This window comes from Eptatretus burgeri, chromosome 4 (assembly GCF_056783735.1).
Source record: "Eptatretus burgeri isolate ZD-2024b chromosome 4, Ebu_testis_v1, whole genome shotgun sequence".
NCBI classification, from domain to species: domain Eukaryota; kingdom Metazoa; phylum Chordata; class Myxini; order Myxiniformes; family Myxinidae; genus Eptatretus; species Eptatretus burgeri.
This window is the reverse complement of record NC_140964.1, coordinates 38,537,984-38,558,354: the sequence shown is the minus strand read 5'-3', so window position 1 is coordinate 38,558,354 and position 20,371 is coordinate 38,537,984. Positions and strand designations below refer to the sequence as shown.

Below are 20,371 nucleotides of genomic sequence, written 5' to 3'. Positions count from 1 at the left end.
AATCAAAGTTTAAAACGATAATTATTTTTTTCTGAAAAGTAACGCCATTTCTCGGGTTAAAGCTCACATTTTGAAAATTCCAAACAGCAGACGCACTTTTCCATACTTTTATGTGGTAGTGTACCCATGCCCCCATATGGTTGTTGTAAACAGCAATGGAAAGCCACTTTGCTTGCAGTTCTTGGGGAGAGATGAAACTGGTAATTTATTGCAGTGTGACCTTGTATGGTTAAGCAAACCAATAACCACACATCAATTTAAGATCAGACAGAAAGTGAAGTTGAACAAACACGAAAGTGATGTCATAGGTAACCAGGGTTAATGAGCAGCAAATATGTTCGGCAAGCAAAACAGACAAGCGCTCATTTCATTCACTGCTCTCATTCATGGTCAAATTACTGGTCGAAAGTGTGGCTTACATTACCCGAGAGTTTGAACAACGGCCCATTTGAGCCACATATGATGTTCCATGAAACTATCGCAGTGTTCTCCAAGCCTCCGCAAACACATCACATGATACAAACTACTTCGCTTTCTATGGCTGGTGCTACTTTGGTGCAGGCAGTTGAGATTTTGCAAGTTTGCGGGATATTAGGACAAGGCGAAAGCGAGAAGTGATAACATCAGAAACAATGCAATCAAAATGCAGAATAAAGAACGAGTCTTGCTGCTGAAGGCTCGCGTCGACCTGCATCAGCAGACAGGTACGGTCGAGGTAGAACAAAGGATGAAATCAACAGGATATTGATCGAGGTATGCTAACCACCATGGGAGGCAAAGAGGAGATGACGTTTCAGGCATTAACCCGTTTACCCTCCTCTATCACTCCGATGAATGGTTGACGGCCGAAACTTTTTCCCTTTTTTTCCTCGTTTCCCATGGTCGTTAGTGTTCCTCAATATCCTGTTTATTTCATCCAAGACAAGGTGAAATATTGTTGTGGTTACCAAATTCGCAAACCACCATTCAGGTCCCTTAGGTGAGATATCTCGGTAAGTATATGTGTAGTTAGGCCCAAACCCATTGTCTAGTGGGAATACATGTCATTTATGCGTGCTGCGACTCTTCAGGATAGCCGTTTTTCTTTTACTATCTTTATTTTGGACCAACCGCCATTGTTACCACCACCAGTCACAACATCAACCACCAACCACAACGCCGCTTCACCACAACCGCCACGACCTTCACGTCACACCTCGCAACCGTCGCATCGCCACCGTTCTTGCGCCGCTTGTGGGTACCGGTGTTGGACTCGTGCAGGGCGCGCGCCGAACAGCGTGTACAAAACCACGGATTTTCTGCTTCAAAAACGGATCAAAAACGACACACGCCCACTTTTGTGCCGTCCAATCGGTGAGCGAGGGGCGATTTGGCCCCGCCTCCAGGGCGTTGGAGGGCGATCGCTATATGCAAATTTATGGATCAAAAAGCATTCACGCCCACTTTTTCTCGGGCCAATGGGGAGCGAGGTGAAAGGTCGAAGGGAGGGGGTCAAAGATGAGAGAGCGAAGCCACGGGGCTTATATAAGCGACCGCGTTCGTCAGTCAAGTCAATGAGGGAGTTAAGACTTCGCAGTCGGTGGAGTTGGGAAGAAGAAGCAAGAAGGAGTTGGTCGTCGTCGTGTGCGTTGGAGTCGGAACGGAGGGGACGGAGCTGTGGAGAGGCGGCGAGGGCAGACGAGGGGGTGCTCGCGTCGTGCCGGGAGCTGCACACCAGGGAGGCCGACGGCGCGACCTGGCCGAGGTGGAGACGCTCGTCGTGGGACTCGAGGCAGAGTAGAAATCCTCTATACCCCGAGCATCAGCAACCCCCTCCTGTTTCCCCCCCGCGCTGAGATAGTGCGACCAAGGGGGCCCCTTTCCCACCCCCTACCAGACACTGCCCGCGAGGCCCGCGGAGTTGAGGCACCATCGCCGCTCCGCGTCTCAGCACCAGACGGGTAGGCCCGACCCGGTCTCGGCCTCAGGCCCGCCTCATCCTTGAGGGTTCTCTATTCTTTTTCTTGGTTTTGGGCATGTGTTGTCGGCGCTGTCTGTGAAGTAAAATTGTATAAGTGTTGCCGTGTGCTCGCGTAATCGGTATTAGATCTGCATTGTCGCATTTGCCTTTTGTGTAAAATTGCATTGTGTTTCTTTTCTTTTCTATGTGCTTTTGGTGGAATTGTATATGTGCGCTTTCCGTTCATCGCGAATAAATGTGCTTTGTGTTGAACTGTTTCCCGCTTCGCTTCGTCATTTCTTTCATTGAATCCTCATCTTGCTTCACGTAAAGGGTTGGTAGTGGGCTGAATACGCCCGATAATTAATCGAACCGTCGAGGTCGACGAATAACACCGCTCGGTTATCCCGATAGTACGGAACGGGTCGCTTAAGTGACCCGTGTCCGAAGTCGACCTGCGGCGAGGTGCGATCGCCCGGTCTACCCTCCGTGTGGGTACTTAGGTAGGTCGAATTTGGCGAGCAACCCTATCCCACGCGGGGGCTGATTGGCTCGATCGCGGTGAGACCAAAAGGTCCACCCGTGACTGGTTCCCGGCGTTAGTCCGAGAGGGTCACGACTGGATTGTCCGTCCGGTGGGCGACGTGCCGCGATTCGAGTTACGTGGCCGTCAGCACGCCGGCGGGCGCGAATCAGTAACAATATATATCTATTTTTTAAATTATGGACGAAGAGAGTCCATGTAGAAAAACTGAAATGTCATGAAATTGAAACTCTTAAAATCACAGTTGGACAGAATTGAAACCAGAAAGAAAAATCCATCTCAGATGATTGGATGTCATGGGCATAAACAAAACACAATGCAGTCGTTTCTCTTTACATGGCAAACAGAGCAGTTACAGGCTATATATTTTTTAACAAGGTGAGGTTGTACTATAAACATGACATCACTGCACATTTCAAAAGCATTACAAAGTCAGAACATGCCAAGACGACGTTTAAAACTCGGTTCTTGATATCATATTCAACGAGACTCGTTGGTGAGAATGTCTGCTCTGAATCTTGGAGGTCGGTGGTTCAAACCCTGGCCAAGTCATGCCAAAGATTTTAAAATGGTACAGGCTGCTTCCTTGCTTGATGCTCAGAATTTTAAAAGAATAGAGCACTGACAAACAACCATAGGTTGGTATTCATTGTGCAGGATTGAAGGGTGAATGGCCTCGTCCTGTGTTAAAGTTCCTCCAAAGGGAGCTTGTGTTTGTTGTGGGTATGATGTCCTCCGTGGTAAGGACATTTTTTCATCCCAAAGGTTTTGGGTTCAACCCCAACTGAAAGGCAGCATTCTTAAACAATTTGGATTTTAAGCTTCTGAAAACCAAGCTGGTCCCATGCGAATAACTATACGTCACGATTTGATTACAATGAAAAACTGATATCATTAATTGTTGACCTTGATGGTGAACTTATAATGCCTGGGCCTCTTGGTTTGACCAAAAGGTGGTTCACACCATGGTTGACTCTTATACCAAGTGTGTACAAAAATTTAATGTTTCCTCAACGATCCCTCCATCCTACATTAGGATACACGAGTATGTTCACTCCAAGTAAGTGACATGGGGTGGTGGAGGAATGGGAAGCAAGCCAGACTAAGTAAAGGTGATTCCACAATCACTCGCATGTTTGATGGAGAATCTCAATGAATAACTTGCCTAAAAACTCTGGGCCATCAATTTCCTAAAAGAAAGTCCAACTGGTTGAAATATCAATTTATTATTTACAATGTTAAAATGTTGTCCCGACGATGCTAAGTGTTCGGTTTAAAGCTTCTCTGCACTTTTAACATAATTTTTCTCATTTCTCGTTGATGATTCAAGCTCAGGTGTGAATTCTCGCCAGTTCAAATGGCCAGAAATTGTTCCACCTCCTGACCATCATGTGCAGACCTGGGGTTGGGATTCCTGTGGCTGAGGCATATGTGGCATCGTATCGAGTTGACGAGGGCAAGGAAAAACCCTTGGCTTGCTGCCGATACTGAGCTTCCTGTAGGTGTGAGCAAGAGATGAAATACCTGTGATGGAAACTTGAGATGGGAACCAAAATACTGCCTATCCCTCTCATAAAACCATCTGCATCTCTCTAACTGGATTAAATATACGATTTACTATTATTGTAAATATTGATTTTAAAGAAATCGATAACATAACAACACTGGAGTAGAACTGCTTCTGGATATTCTGTGCCAGGTTTGAAATAGCATTGGAGACAAATCTGGCCAAAAGCAATCGCCTGTGATGCAATGTCGAGGAGAGAAGGGGCAGAGTCCTTCGAGGAGACATTAAGCCGAGTGTCCCATCTGCAATATTGACTCAAAATATCCCATAGTATCTTTGGTGTGGTTGATGACTACCTGTACAGAACAAGCAAGCATGATCTGTTGTGTTGTACTAACAGAATACCACCCTACGGGCAATCTTGTTCCAAGCATGCAACACGTTCTTCTGACGCATACCTTTATTTGGGAGGTATATAGGCAACTGACAGCTCTGTATAGACAAAATAAATAACCCAGGTTATGCGCATGAAGCAAAAACATACCTACTGCTTATAATTCAAAACACCTCACTGCACGGGAAAACGTGGGGACAGGAATCCATCCATACATTGGAACCATACTCTGGACAGTGTTGATGCTGCCAAAGCAGTCTCCTGGGCTATTGGGCATGCTCCTGGATGGGTCACCACTCGGACACAGGATACTCAAATGGGTCAATCATCCCTGCAATCTGGTACTCATTTTGCTGACCTTGGAAGGATAACAGGCTGAGTCAACCCCACCTCGTATTAATTCAATAGCCAAGAACGATTTGAACTCAGGACTCTCGGATCCCAAGCCCACCACCATAACCATTAAGCCAACACCAGGCAGAGACTTGTTATAGCCTTCCCCATCTGGAAGCAACACTACACGATACACATTTACAAAGACAATTTGCTCTCCCCACCAAGACCACCGGCAAAGATAGAAACACCCGTATACATTAACTGGGGTCATGCTGATTGTATGTAGCAAGTCTGGATGTAATCCAATCAGAACTGTCGGAGGAGCAGCGCGACAATCAAACACACACACAAACACACAAACACTGGTCCATGAATTACAGTAAGGAATAGGTACGAGTATAAAAGCCCGTCAAAAATGATGCGTTGGAATTATTTGATTTGAAATATTGAAGGAGACTGCAAGATGTGATGTTTTAAAATACTACATGTACAAATGTGACCCTATTTTCTTTATCTTCTGGGATGTTTCATTTTGAAGGTACAGCCTCGTGAGTGTTCCAAAGCCTGAAGCCTTGTCCTAGCGTCAGTTGTGCTTATGTCTTCTTTATTTATTAGACATCCTATGGATGTAAATGAACACTCGTTTTACCCCGCGCGTGTTGCGCGTCATGTGCAGCAAATTTAACCACCCTGTGCCTTGTATTGTACACCGCTCCTTCCCAATTCCATGTCCAGGAGATGCATGACGTCATCGCCGGGTGCCGAAGGAAGAGAGTACTCAGTTTTTACTCCGTTCGTTTGTTTTCTTGTTTGGAGAGGTGATATCTCAGTCATCCTTTAAGCCAGTGAGCTGAAATTTGGGGACAAAAATGAAGATGTACTTTGGCAAAAACAGTACTTTTTATTTTTTTATCAATCAATTAATTGATTAATTACTTATTTATTTTCGATTTATTAATTACATATTTATTTTCTTTCTCATCTGGGCAATATCTCAGGCACCTTTTGAGCGAGGAAGCTGATATTTGGACACGTCAGTGACCAGGTGATTTGGCTTTGAAGGGCATTTTTGATTTATTGATCAATTAATCGAATAATTATTCATTTTTCGCTGAATTACTTAATTTTCAAAAAGTTACAGATTTGGATGAAACAGTGGTGGTTTTGGTATGCTATTAGCCAATTGATTAAGAAATTAATTATTTTACAATTACTATTTATTTATTTATTTATTTATTTATTTTCATTAAGCAATTAATCAATTAATTATTGTACGCCGCTCCCTCCCAATTCCGTCTCCATGTGCTGCACAGCGGCATCACCAGGCGTCAGAGGAGCCCTGGCAATGTCGTGCACTGGAGGATTCGTTATTTATTTATTTGGCATGGGGGGGCGGTGTAATTTGAATGTACGTCCCTCTACTTGTTTATTGGTATTTTAAAAAATGCTTCTGTACACCACCCTTGAAGTCCAGTTGCAAGTCACTGTCTACATTTCCAATAGAAGAGATGTAATTACTCTTTTATGAAAAATGTTTTTCCAGTTTTTTTAGCCTGAAAAATAGACAGTAGTGAACACACAGTCGTGTTAAAATTTTGGCTTTTCAAAATCCTACTCAAATCGTCCTTATGAATGTGGACAGACAAATACACACTGTGTTTTTCCAGGTGGATGCATGGACATCAAATTAATTCAACATAACAGTTTATCCTGGGAGTGGGGATGCTGGGGGGGGGGGTGGAATGAGAACAGTGGGGCAAGCACAGAAATCACCATGAAGTATTTTATACACATATACAGGGTGTCACAAAAATGTATCCGATTTGAATTTTTTTATTTTGAAAATAAATCATAGTAGGTCGAAACGTCAAATAGTGTCATGAATTTGGTAGGATAAACATTCAAATTATTTGTAGCAAATGTATTTAGACATTTCTATTTTAATTTTTTTTCATCTGCAGGTAACGCATGGTGCAACTAACAACAGAGGAGCGAATCTTCATCATCAAGAGGAATATCAAACTGAAACCAGTGATAGGAGTGCAAAGTGGATTCAGAAGACAATTCCCTCAACATAAAGTACCAACCTTGAAGATTCCACGTCATGTAATTTCAAAGTGGAGAGGGACAGACTCTGTGAAGAACAATAATGAAGGATATTGTGGACATCCCAGGTGTATTCAAACTCCATGAGAGACCATAAACCGAATTAGCGAAGTGTTCGCGCGTAACCCTCGAAAATCAACAAGGAGCATTTCCCATGAAATTAGAGTGTCTCAAGGAAGTGTGAGTGGAGTGTTAGAGTCTGATCTGAAGACTTTCCATTACAAATTTCAATTGATGCACCAGTTTAACCTCAAATGACGAGTGTTTACATGATGAATTTTAAATGCGATTCAGCGGATTTATTGATGAAGCAGGAATCAACATAGATGACATAATTTTCAGCGACGAATGTCATGTTTGCTTGAATGGTTTTGGTAAACAAACAGAATTGTTGGTTTGGCGGCGTGAAGAAACCAGCCCAGTTTGTTGAGTTACCTCTCCACTCCACAAAATAATGATATGATTTGGTGTCGGTCATCATTGGATTTATGGTCCACACTTTCTTGAAGATCAGGATACCGAGGAAGGGGTGTCTGTGAATGTGGAACATGAAGCAGACATGTTGAACACATTTTTCTGGAGTCATGTGAGAGACGTTCTTGGTGCTTCATTTCAATAGGATGGAACAACTGCACAAACAGCTCGCTTGTCCATGCTCAATAATCACTTTCCTGGCAGATTTCACACCGATCTGGATTTCCTTGGCTTCCAAGATCTCCTGACCTCTCACTTCTGGATTTTTTTTTCGGTGGAGATTTGTGAAGGAAAATGTTTTTAAAGACAACCCAATGAACAGTCTTGAACTCAATGATGCTGCAACGAGGGTTATTTCGAGTCTCACATGAAACACTTCAATCTTTATTCAGAAACGATTCCACATGTATTCATAAGTGTGCAGAACTTAGAGGACATTTTGAAGATTTGTTGGAGTCAAACAGAACTTTATGAGTTCCTTAATGTGTCAGATAAGTTATATGATCTCAGCTAAAAATAGCAGATTAAAAAAAAATTTAAATTGTGTACATTTTTGTGGCTCACCCTGTATAATATGACAAATGATATGTATTTATATTATTATTAATATTCTAAAATAATTATTATATTTTTGGTTTTATTTGTTTTTGGAGTTTTTTGGGGGGAGGGAGAGCAGGGGGAGCCTTATGGCCTTATGGCACCACTATGAAGGGTACAGACCATTCCTGGAATATGAAGGTATATACCACTATGAAGGGGACAGACCATTTTACTCATCATTGTGTGCCATGAGGCTTCATGAAGTCAATAGTACTAGCAAAGGTACACGGCATTGACAGGCAGTGCCAGGTCTTTCCTCTCACCCCTTCGCCTCTCTCATCCCACCCGTTCCTCCCACCACACCCCCTCCCTCAGACTCCCACCCCTTCTCCTCCTTCTGGACTCACACCCCATCCATTCCCTCCTCCCACCCCTCCACTGTCTCCTCTCTCCCTCATCCCACCAACCCACCCACCTCTTGCTCTCCCTCCTCCCACCTCCTCCTTCCACAATGAATGAACACACACTTGTTTTTTAACCCATAAATTACCATTGTACCATAGTGTTGAACTGAACAAACGTGTGTATATATATATATATATATATATATATATATATATATATATATATATATATATATATATATATATATATATATATATATATCTTCTTTCGGCTGCTCCCGTTAGGGGTCGCCACAGCGGATCATCCGTATGATCCGCATAGTGATTTGGCACATGTTTTACACCGGATGACCTTCCTGACGCAACCCTGGTCGCCTCTTACGACACAGGGATATGGTACACCTATTTTTTAACCGGGGTATACACCAGCCCAGTACACTGGTACTCATTTCGCCAACCTCGGAAGGATGACAGGCTGAGTCAACCCCCTGGTGTATTAATTCAGTGGCTCAACAGGGCTTGAACTCAGGACCTCTTGGATCCCAAGCCGCTGCCCTAACCACTGCGCCAACACCAGGCTAATATATATATATATATATATATATATATATATATATATATATATATATATATATATATATATATATATATTTCATGGTGGTTATGTCTGGACGGTGTTTGTCTCCGGATGTGTCCGAGCAGGATTTGTCTCCGGACGTGTCCGGATGGGACCTTGTCTCCGGACATATCCGGACAGTGTTTATGTCCAAACGGGAGTTCGTCTCCGGACATGTCTGAGCGGTGTTTGTCTCTGGACAGCATGGCTCCAGACAAGTCCGGGCAGTGTATGTCTCCCGACATATCCGGGCGATGTTTGTCTCCGGACAGTTTGGCTCGGACATGTCCAGGCAAAATTTATGTTTTTTTTTTTTGCCTATGAACTTTTGTTTTTGTTTTTTTGCCTATGAATTAACACTATACATATCGTGGTTTTAACTATACTGGGCGCAGTGGCGTGCGCCTGTAATCTGGCTACTCGGAAGCTTGGGTTGGAGGATCGCTTGAGGACGGGAGCTCTGCGCTGGGCCACGCTATGAGAGGGTGTATTGCATCCCGGAATCATGGCGAAACCCAATCCTTATCCCTGTGTCGTAAGAGGCGACCAGGGTTGCTTCAGGAAGGGCATCCGGCGTAAAACCTGTGCCAAATCACTATGCGGATCATAACGGATGATCCGCTTTGGCGACCCCTAACGGGAGCAGCCGAAAGACGAACAACACATATCATGGTTTTAACTGTCGCGGCATTTTCCAGGAACATAACCCCTGCGATATTTATGGATTATAAACTGCGTAACCCCTGCGACACACAAACTATATATCGTTTGTGTCTCTATCTCCATGGTGAAGAATTACTTAAAACAAGAAAAAGAGCAATAAGAGATTGCAGACCCTCACCAGGACTTGATTTGTATGGTATGTTGTGTGGTGTTTGTGGAGTTATATGCGGTGTATTTTGTGTGGTATTTGTGTAGTTTTGTGTTTTGTCATTAATAAGAGACATAACTAGAACTGCCACTTTAAAACTGCTGGCAGTTATAACCATGTCCCAAGACATCCCGCTTTGAGGCGATCCCGCTTTGATTGGACACATGACCCATGACGTTTTTTTTTTTTAATTCAATTGAATTCAGAATGGGATCAAAATAAATTCAATTCACATCAAATGGAAGACTAAATAGGTACAGTCGCGCATTGGAGTAATCAAAAGGAACCCAAACAAGCATGAAGCAAAGATGAAGCCATCAGAAGGAACCTGGATAGGATTCCCATTTCAGCTGCTACTCCTCTCCCCTCAAACCAATGAAGGCACAGCCAGGTGAGCCTTATGAAAAACAAAAATAAAATTAAAAACCCATATCAAAAAATTAAATAATTCTGGCTGCCAGACCATGTGTCCAATCAAGTTGAAATTTAAAACATGCATTCTCTAATCCTGACTAGATCAAAATTTTGAAGTTTCACATCGATTGATTCAGCAGTTCCAGAGAAAACATTATTTAATATTTTCCTTTAATCCAATATGGCTGCAAAACCATGTGACCAATCAATTATTCCTAAGCAACCTTGTACATGCATGCCTTGGGAAACATTTTGGTGAAGTTTCTCCTCGATCTGTCCAGCTGTTCTGGAGAAGATTTTTATATGTTTTAGGGTAAATCCAATATGGCTGCCAAACCATGTGGCTGATGATGCTGTCTGTGTAAAGCTTTTGTTCGTCGTGGATAGGCGGTCATATGTGTAAACTTTCGCCTCGATCTGTTCAGCCATTTCGGAGAAGATTTTTGAAGGTTTTTTTTTTTTAAAACAATATGACTGCCGAAACTCGTGACTGATGACGTCATCAAAAAAATTTTGTGGACTATTTTATCCCTAGATGAACCTCAAAAATGTTCATATTGATCAAATATAGCGTTATATATATATATATATATATATATATATATGCATGCAATTATGACATCATAACAAAGGCATTGATGACATCATTAAAAAAAAATCACACTCGTTCCCCATGAGGAGTACCTGCCATGTGCCAAGTTTCAATTTTTTCCTTGGTGTGTTTTCAGAGAAAGAGAGGTCCAAATTTTTCCCGTTTTTCCAACATGGCTGCCACACCACGTCAAATTTATCATTACAACATTCTACATGAGTAGTTGCACCAATGATGAAAATTTTGTCTCAATCCAACAAGTGGTTGTGGAGAAAAGCATGAACGTTCTGTGTGGACAAACAAACAAACAAACAGACAAACAAGCGGACCCAAATGCAATACCCATTCCTTCGGAGAGGGTGATTAAATAAAAACTTCAAGTATCCGGATCCAGATCCAGATCTTCACCAAAATCTAATCAATTTGTCCACATCACACACCCAAACTGTCTCCCAAATTTTGTCTGAATCCACTGTGAGGCTCTATAAACGCCACATGAATGAAGGAGCCATTAGGTAATTCATCATACTTGATGGATTTCCTGCTCTCTTTTAAAATGTTTGACAGATCCGACACATCAATCCCAACCTCTTTAATACTTTGAAATAAATGCACACGGAGGAAATTAAAAAAAAATTACCCCCGGTTGGGGGTGACGGTCATCTCTGAAGCTCTCTCGATGTGGATCTCTGATCGGCTTAGAATGGCTTTGATGTCGTCTTGTCTTTTGGTTTAACGTACAGAGAAACACCCGGGAGTAACGAGATTGGATAATAAATGGCGGAGATAATGTTGAAATTAGCTGATTTTTCAACTTTGGAGTGACCTTGACCTTGACCTTGACCTTCAATTGTGTATAAAGTCATTCCGTCGTGCATCACTCATCGACCCCTACCTACATACCAAGTTTCATCAAGATTGGGCGAATTTTTTTTTGACCGTATCACATTGACGATTTTTTTCAAATTTGAAGATACGTGACTTGATAACCAGGAGGAATTTCAAAAAACCGGCCCGGCCAAATTTAGATATTGTTCCATATTATCAGAATCCGAAGGAATTTCGAAGATCGGATCATAAACGGCGGAGGAGATAGATTTTGAAAATGGACGATTTCACAACTTTGGAGTGACCTTGGCGTTGACCTTGACCTTCAATCGGGTCAAAGGTCAAACCTTTGTGCATCCCTCATCGACATCTACCCACATACCAAATATCAAGAAAATCGGAAGAAAAAAATGGGTACGTACGTACGGACGGACGGACATCGAGACTGGTTTTATTAGGTCATCTCGTTAGAGATGTCATCTCTCGAGAGAAGTCCATTCATTTGATTGTGCTGCATATCCTCTCGTTTATCTACAAATGAATGGACATCTCTCGTTAGAGATGACCTAAAAAAACAGATGTTTCAAACCAAGCAGCTTGTAGAGCACTCACCAAGTGGCTTAAGCACTCAAGCAAGCACTGCATCGCCATGGCTTACAAATATCAATTGTTAAGGAACTGCTGGCCTGGCAAGTGATTGGTAGGTCTGAAGATGAGCGATCAATGATCAGTGCTGTATACAGCGATTCGTAGGTCTGCAGCTCAATCATGCAGAAACCATTACGACCTGTTCCAAGGCATTTTGTAGGCTGAATTATGATGGTGGCGAAGACCCTTGCGAGGTGAAGTTTGGCTTCCAAGGATAAGCCTTTCATGAAGGTAAGTTGTTCATTATCTTCAAAATGGATGTTTAAATTCACTCAAATACCAGATTTTCATTAACGCACTCCCTTGGCGTTCCCTGAGTATGCATGAAAAGTTTGGGCCCCTGGGTTTCATGGTTTTGGAGTTATGGACACACACACACACACACACACACACACACACACACACACACACACACACACACACACACTAACTGACATTTATTATTATTATAGATAGAATATCGAGTATAGACGAACATAACTACTGGCCAGACGGTTCAATCCTTCCATTTAATAAATATTTTGCAGAAAAAACCCCCCCTCACACCTCCATGGAAGGTCTGGGTATTGTAGAATGAGGTATAGCAGCTGGATAGTTTGCGGTGCATTTACTTCTGACGCCATTTTGGTGCATGCCAGAAGAGAGTGCTGCATCTCAGTGCACGGATGAAGATGTGAAGGCAGCTGTCCCATCTGCATTTACGTTATGGACATTAAAGATTCCAAAGAATCGTCACCTGGAAGTCTGTTGGTACCCTAGCCAAATTATCTGCCTTGAGATTAAATGGTGTATATTAGTGTCCTCTAAAAAATAAAAGATGTATCCATGTTTTTAATTAATGTTGACAATAGGGTGGGTTATAACAGGAAAGGCTATTGTAATCGGACTGTGTATCTATCGATGAGTGCGTTCACGCGAGGATAAACTTCAATATCGATGACTCGTTCACAGATCTTTTGTAATTTTCTTCCCAAAGGAAGCTCTGCGTTTCTCGATGCACTGTCCTGTTTACTTTGTATTTCATTTCATATTATTTGATTCCAAATGATTGCTTAATAATTGTTTTTGAAAAAAAAAACAAGGCTCATGGAAGAGAAACAGCATTCCAGGCCCACTCTGGCAGTTACAAACTAAGAAGTGTCCTGATGAGGAGACAAGCATTTATTTGATTGATACAGAGGATATGGAATATTGCTCATGGGACTGCTTACATGTAAGACACCGCATGATCTTTAACATTCACAAATGAAAGGCAGTCCGTAAAAGGTCTGGCTTCATACCCCCCCACCCCCCGCCCCCATCCAAAGGACAGCATGCCCAACAATACAGCACTTCTATGCTGGAACGAGACCACATGATATGCATGTAGATAAACGAGAGGATATGCAGCACAATCAAATGAATGGACTTTGACATAGATGGAACACAGAACAAAAAAATTCAAGAGGAAAGATTGCCAACCTCGAGACAACATAATACAAGGTGTGATCCAAGCAGCTGATAACTTCAACACTGGGACAAGACACCTGTTTCAATCACAATAACATGGCAGGAGGCAAGGATGTGATGTTTTGAGAGCTGGTTGCCATTCGTTAGAATCCCTCGTCTGTGTCGGCATGGTTAGTCGGTGAACGAAACCAGCAGGCTTGGTTACCCACATGAGTATTGCAAACTAATGCAATATGATTATATGATCTGATGTCTCAGATTTCATGTTACTTGCAACAGATGGAAAGACATCCCCAGAGTGATGGAAAAAAATATTGAAACACGTTAATGTAGTCGCACGTGAGGCTGTGTCATGCACGGCTTGGCACATGTTAAGCCAACATGTTTGAGGCCTTTTTCATCAAAATCAAAAATGAGAGTGAACATGAAAAACAAAACGATGATGAGAAGAAGAAGTCCAAAATCGAGCTTCTTAATTGGTCTCCATTTCGAAAAACCCATGCAATTTGAGCCCAAGGTTTGGACCTCAATGAATCCCAATGATCATTTAGCCTAATCTGTCCCTGAGGGAAATAGGATTTGACTTCCACAAGAAGAGTGCAGTGACAGCAGGAGGTGCTGCCTCATGAAGCACGTTGTCATTTGGAGAGGCGGTTAAGCAGGTTGTCTTACGAACAACCTGACGGACGTCTGGTAGCTTTCACCTGTTGCTGGAATCTATCTGTCCTGGGAGAAGTGAATTCTTGCAGAGCTTTGAAAGTTTTCTGGAAGACTCACTTGGCCATGCCTGGATGAGTCTGCAGGTAGAGAAGTAGCGGCTGAAACTCGAATCCTATCCAGGTTCCCCCTGATGACTCCATCTTTGCTTTTTTTGCTTATTTGGGTTCATTATGATGACTCTAATGCAGTATTTGGTTTTCCATTTGATTACCTGGTAGGTGGATGCTAAATAACCCATGGTATCTTTCAAAATAGTAGGCCTTTGGCTGAGAACCAATTGCAAATTATGAAATATTTTGCTTGGCTCGAGCATACGCATCAACCTATTCGTATGGGCTTTTTGTATGCTGGTATAAGCTCATGAAATAGCAAGGTGACAGAGGGTTAGATCGTTAAGAGGGCATGACACCAAATTGGAGCAGAGAGAGGAACATGGGGCGAAAGGACAAAGACAAACAAGCAAAAAGACAGGATGGATTGGTCAACAACTGCCATCCATCCATTGGGACCATACTCTGTGTAGAGCATTGGTGCTAGCTCAGCAGTCTCCTTGGCTATTGGACACAATCCTGGACGGGTCGCCACTCCGACACAGGATAACAGCAATCTGGCACTCATTTTACTGACCTCAGAAGGATGACAGGCTGAGCCAACTCCACCAGGTATTAATTCAACACCCGAGTGGGATTTGAACTCAGGATCCCAAGCCCACCATCCTAACCTTAAAGCCAACACCAGGCATATAACTGCTATGGTTCCCCCATTTCACAACTTGAATAATAAACATCCAGTGAGAGATCAGGTGACATTATAAAGTGATTTGTTTGGTTGTAGAAATTGCTTTCATCATCAAAATCAAATGTCATGTGAAACACCTTTGTTGTTACTAGTTTCTTATGATCCTTTTATTAATTTTTTTTTTGTTAATATGGTCTAAAATCTAAAGCATCATGGTGGATATACAGCACAAGCTGCGATGCTGCGATCTTTAATACTGTACGTTTTACAATTCCCATTAGTGTGCTGGATTATGTACTGCAGGCTACGGTAATCATAAGTACCATACGTAATCCTGCGAAAAAAATAATAATAATCCTTCCAAGGCAACTTCAGGTTTTTCCAAAACACTTGTACGATTTTGGCCCGAGATTGGGTGCCTGCTGAGTAGTGCAAGGCGGTAGTGGATTTGTGGCTGGATGGAAATTATCACGGGCAGACTGGGGATGTACAGAGGATCCCCGAAGGCGTTTAGCACCGGTTGCTAACGCAGGCAACCCGCTCATTATCCCAAGCACGCGAGGCAACGTTCTCTGCCAATGGCACGCAAGCACTGGCGCGAAGGGCACAGTCCTGTCTGCGGTCGGGTCTGGCCTTTCAAAGCCATATCAGGTTATCTACAAATTATATACACGAAGGAACAGAATGGAGGGTGTATCGAAATGCCTCCTTCCTTCTCTTTTAGTTGAGACAGTTCAACTGACAAGCAAGAACTTAAGTGTTTGCATAATTAGGTTATTGCATTTGCATACAAAGTCGAGGCTCGTGGAAGTGCGAGAACACAGAACGGACTGGAACGTAACTGTTTTGAAAGTTTCTGCTTCAACCGAACAACAACATTCATGGTCACGTTACCTGTGTGAGGTCAAACAAGGCAGTGTGACATTCACATGAACACAAAAGTCTGATGCGAATACAAACAAGAGTCAACCTCAACGCGTTTGAGATTACTTAAAACACTACCCCTGAGTAAATAACCACATTTCCACAAACGTCAGGAATATCTATCGAGCTGCACCTCGACCGAGCTTCTCACACCTGGGGCGAGAGCACCTCCAAGCTCAATTTAACGATACATCGACATTCTAAACTCGCAGTATACTGAAAATATGTACGTGCGAAATATTTATGAACAAAGCATAACTGTAAATAAAAGGTCGTTTGAAATTTTTATTTATTTATTTTTGGAAAATACGTACTCGAACACAGGTGCAGCACAGGACTTTTGGGCCGAATGGCTTATTTGCATTTGATGCGTCCCGATAGTTCCTTAATAGGAGAAATGAAAGATGAACAAGTGGTCTATTTGCACGATTTGCCCACACAGGTGTCTACAGAGAGACACCTGTGCGGTCCACCATCAACCCCCTTCCGGTGAAACTCCCACAATCCGGGATCACTGCTCACCTCCACTCGCTTGTTCCGATGATTTCCCACCTGTGGAATTAACTTCCATATCATTTTCAATCTCATTCTACCCTTCGGATCTTTCAAAATGACGAATGATTGTTAACGATCTCAGATCATCCCCCATCCAAAACTATGATCTTTTCTACCCCTCTCCCCCCCCCCCCCCGTGTTACAAGTTACTCCCCCATCTCCCCCACCCCAAGCCCACTTCCTTCCAAATTTGCAGTTTTTCCTTCCTGAAAGTTTGTTTTTGTGTCTATCTTGTCCACCCCATAACCCCATACATCCTCCCCAACCCCTCTTTCTTCCACACTTCCTTTATTTGCCTGTCTCCCCCAGCTCTCTCTCTCTCTCTCTCTCTCTCTCTCTCTCTCTCTCTCTCTCTCTCTCTCTCTCTCTCTCTCTCTCTCTCTCTCTCTCTCTCTCTCTCTCTCTCTCTCTCTCTCTCTCTGTTCCTTTTTGTTGTGTTGTATCCGGATGTGCTCAGTTTTCTCGCTCTTCCATGACCCTTGACTTTGTATCCAAAAACATAACAAAAATGAACGACGTATCATAACAGGCCCTCGTCGTATGATAACAAGTGAAATGAACAACATCATCATTACTTGTGTGATCATACTAAATCAGCGAAACAATACCCCAAGGACACCCCAATAGGCTACACCTGGAATGTTTTTAATCTGCATCGAAAACTTGTCACAAAGTATGTTGGGAGACAATGTATGCCTCCATATATATATATATATATATATATATATATATATATATATATATATATATATATATATATATATATATATATATATATATATTTCTTTTTTACAGATGACGTTTGAGAACATGACATGATGTTGAACATGATGATGGGAACTTGACAGAGCCACATTTATTATAAATAATCTGTAACGTTTGTTGTAAATGTGACAACAATCTTGTTTCTGACGTCACAATCGATTGTTTAACATTGTTTGAAAGTTTTTGTTGTTTAAAAGGCAGAAAAGCTCGATATTGTCCGAGTTTGGCAAGTTTAAAAAACGGAAGAGTTCGTCCGACACTCCTCGACTTAGCCATTGTGGACGAGATGTTCGAGCACGTGACAACACACAAATATGTGAGGACAGTAAGGTGCTCAAGCTCATGGGAAATGAAGCCGTGAGCTCGGAAATCACCACCAAGGGAGTCCTTAAAGTTGCTCACCCATAACAGCCTTTGTAGGAAGATCAGAGCGAGGTGCGGGGATCATAAGGTCGTGAAGACAGAATTCCAACATCAAACAAAACTTCACTCAAAGTACAAACACACGTCCTTTGAATCGGGTGGTGGAGAAGACTTTGACCGCATCAGACACACAAGAGGGTTTGCAATGTTAAGATATGATTCCACTGTGGGAATGTAACTCAATATATATATATATATATATATATATATATATATATATATATATATATATATATATATATATATATATATATATTGTTTATGAGTGAAGCAGTATACGATATAGGAGACAGGTAGTGGGTATTAACCGAGTTCGAGTGTGACTCCCTTACCCGGTACGGCGAGTCCGGGGTACGAGTTCGAATGGGACCCCCCGTTTGCAGCTCATTTAGCCGCAAGAATCGCCGGCAAGGTGGCGAGAATGCATCGATTGTGAACGAGCTTTCCCGACTTCAGGAGGTTCATTCTCCTCCCACGTGCTCGCGTTTGTCCCCGCCCACTTCCCCGCCCACGTCCCCGCCCACTTCCCCGCCCACGTCCCCGCCCACGTCCCCGCCCACTTCCCCGCCCCTTTGTGACGACGGCTCGCGCGACAGGGAGCACTGCGCCTTCGGCTCGCCAAACGAATTGCGACCGCTTCCTCCGTCCGTGAAAAAGCTCGACGGGCATAATTCGTGCTGATAGTCACCAGTAATTAGTTTACGGAATTTTAAATTATTACACATTTGGACACAGAACCGGCGAGGCGCCTCCATTTGTTCAATTAACGCCGTGATTGATGAACTTTACAAACTTTTGAAAAGTTAACTTTTTCAACTGTTTCAAACTTGTCAAAGAATAAGTGGTCGAGTTATTGCGACACGAAGAAAGCGTAAATATTTTCGATGAACGCATCGAAATCGAATTCTATTGCTCGTCTGAGAAGTCGTTTCTCATTCAAAATTTCAAAATTAAAACATCAAAACAGATTTGAGCGCGAAATGAAACAAAAACACGACGACAAACCGCGGCTGAGGTCCACTGTTCACGCCTGTTTTGTTTCATGACGTCACAAACCATAAAACGTCAGAGTTCAAGTTCCATTCAATGAAAAAGAAATTGGTTATGCCAATTAAAGATGTACTGCAGGGGTTTAATAGGAGGAGGAGGAGGAGAATGATAATAATAATAAGCTATACCAAGGTACTTGGTGACATCACCGCGGGGAATGTGGGAATGCAGAGCGAAAGTTCAATACAGTGCAGTATGTTAAAACCTGTATACAGTCACAAAGCATCCATCTCTCCACATCACCTGGCAGGTGATGACACCTGCCACGTCATTTGACTGACTCTTCTTTAATTGCTACGTCAATGGCAGGGAGTACGTGTGCGTAATGCTTTGTGGATTTGCGTGATTTGTAATAATACGTCTGCGTACCTGTTTCCGTGACATCAAGCGTTAATTAACTTCAAGGCCACGAAGCCGCATGGCTGGTGCCCCTCCACCTGGACGAAGTATCGCCCCACCTTGCGGTCCATTCAGCCAATCAGACCGTCCGGCCCTGTTGGACCACGCCTCCGCAGGTACGTGCGTTGCACGTACGGTTCCCACGCGTGCCGAGGCGCACACGCGACGGTCACCCTTCAAATCTCAGCAATCCAAAAGAGAGACATCGACAAGTAGAATTTGAGTTTGCTTTGTTGTATTACTGTTGAACACAAACTAAGCTTGCATTCTTCACAAACGTTAGCAACAATGTGCAATAAAATATACCAATATAAATCAAAACAAAGAAAACAAAGAAAAAAAAAAGACACAAACAAACAAAGAAAAATAAACAGACAAAGAAACAAACAAAGAAAAATAAACAGACAAAGAAATAAACAAAGAAAACAAAGAAACAACCAAAGAAAAATAAACAGACAAAGAAACAAACAAACAAAGAAAAATAAACAGACAAAGAAACAAATAAAACAAACAAAGAAAAATAAACAGACAAAGAAACTAATAAATCAATGTCACCCACAGGGTGACCCGTATCTTGCCAAAAGGTGACCACGTGTGACTTATTTAAGGTCACACTGAGGTGAACAGAGCTGCTATCCACCAGGAGCGACTCCTTGAGGAATATCTGCCGATACGACGAGAGATTCCGATGAGAATCGTTCTACAGAGTAACCATGAAAAATATGCTTTTGCTTCATAACGTCACCAAATGACGTCATAATGTCTCAAGCTTGACATATCTAGAAAGCACTCATCGAGGTGTTCAATTTGAGGTACTACACGATATGGTTCCTAAAACTTGAAAATTTGACCTTGGGGTCAAATATGTTTGACCTGAGGCGCTAACCATGAAGGTCAAGGCCAATCGCCACCAAAAATTAATCAGCTGAGCGCCAGACCATGAACTATATTCCCATGAAGTTTTTTAGACGATCCAATCAAAATTACTCAGAAAATAAGGGTTTCGTCGACTTCCCCAATTTGTGCCAAAGTGACCTTGACCTTTGACCTTGACCTTCAAAGTTTTGTGCGCTGAAAGGGACCTCTATAGGCCTCTGATATGCGAAGTTACAAAAATTTCCGATGATAACTGTGT

The 20,371-nt window shown here is 42.6% G+C and overlaps 1 protein-coding gene across 4 annotated transcripts in view; it reads right to left on the bottom strand.

Annotated features, from left to right (window-relative positions):
- LOC147027841 (rho guanine nucleotide exchange factor 18-like) overlaps positions 1 to 18,242 on the bottom strand; it is a 242,726-nt gene extending 224,484 nt beyond the window's left edge. For 2 of the 4 annotated variants that reach the window (XM_085877505.1, XM_085877507.1), the window contains exon 1: positions 18,120 to 18,242. The gene's annotated coding sequence lies outside the window, so the exon portion shown is untranslated. The remainder of the gene's footprint in view (positions 1 to 18,119) is intronic. The other 2 variants (XM_085877509.1, XM_085877506.1) reach the window with 2 other exon arrangements.
- Positions 18,243 to 20,371: the final 2,129 nt, after the last annotated feature.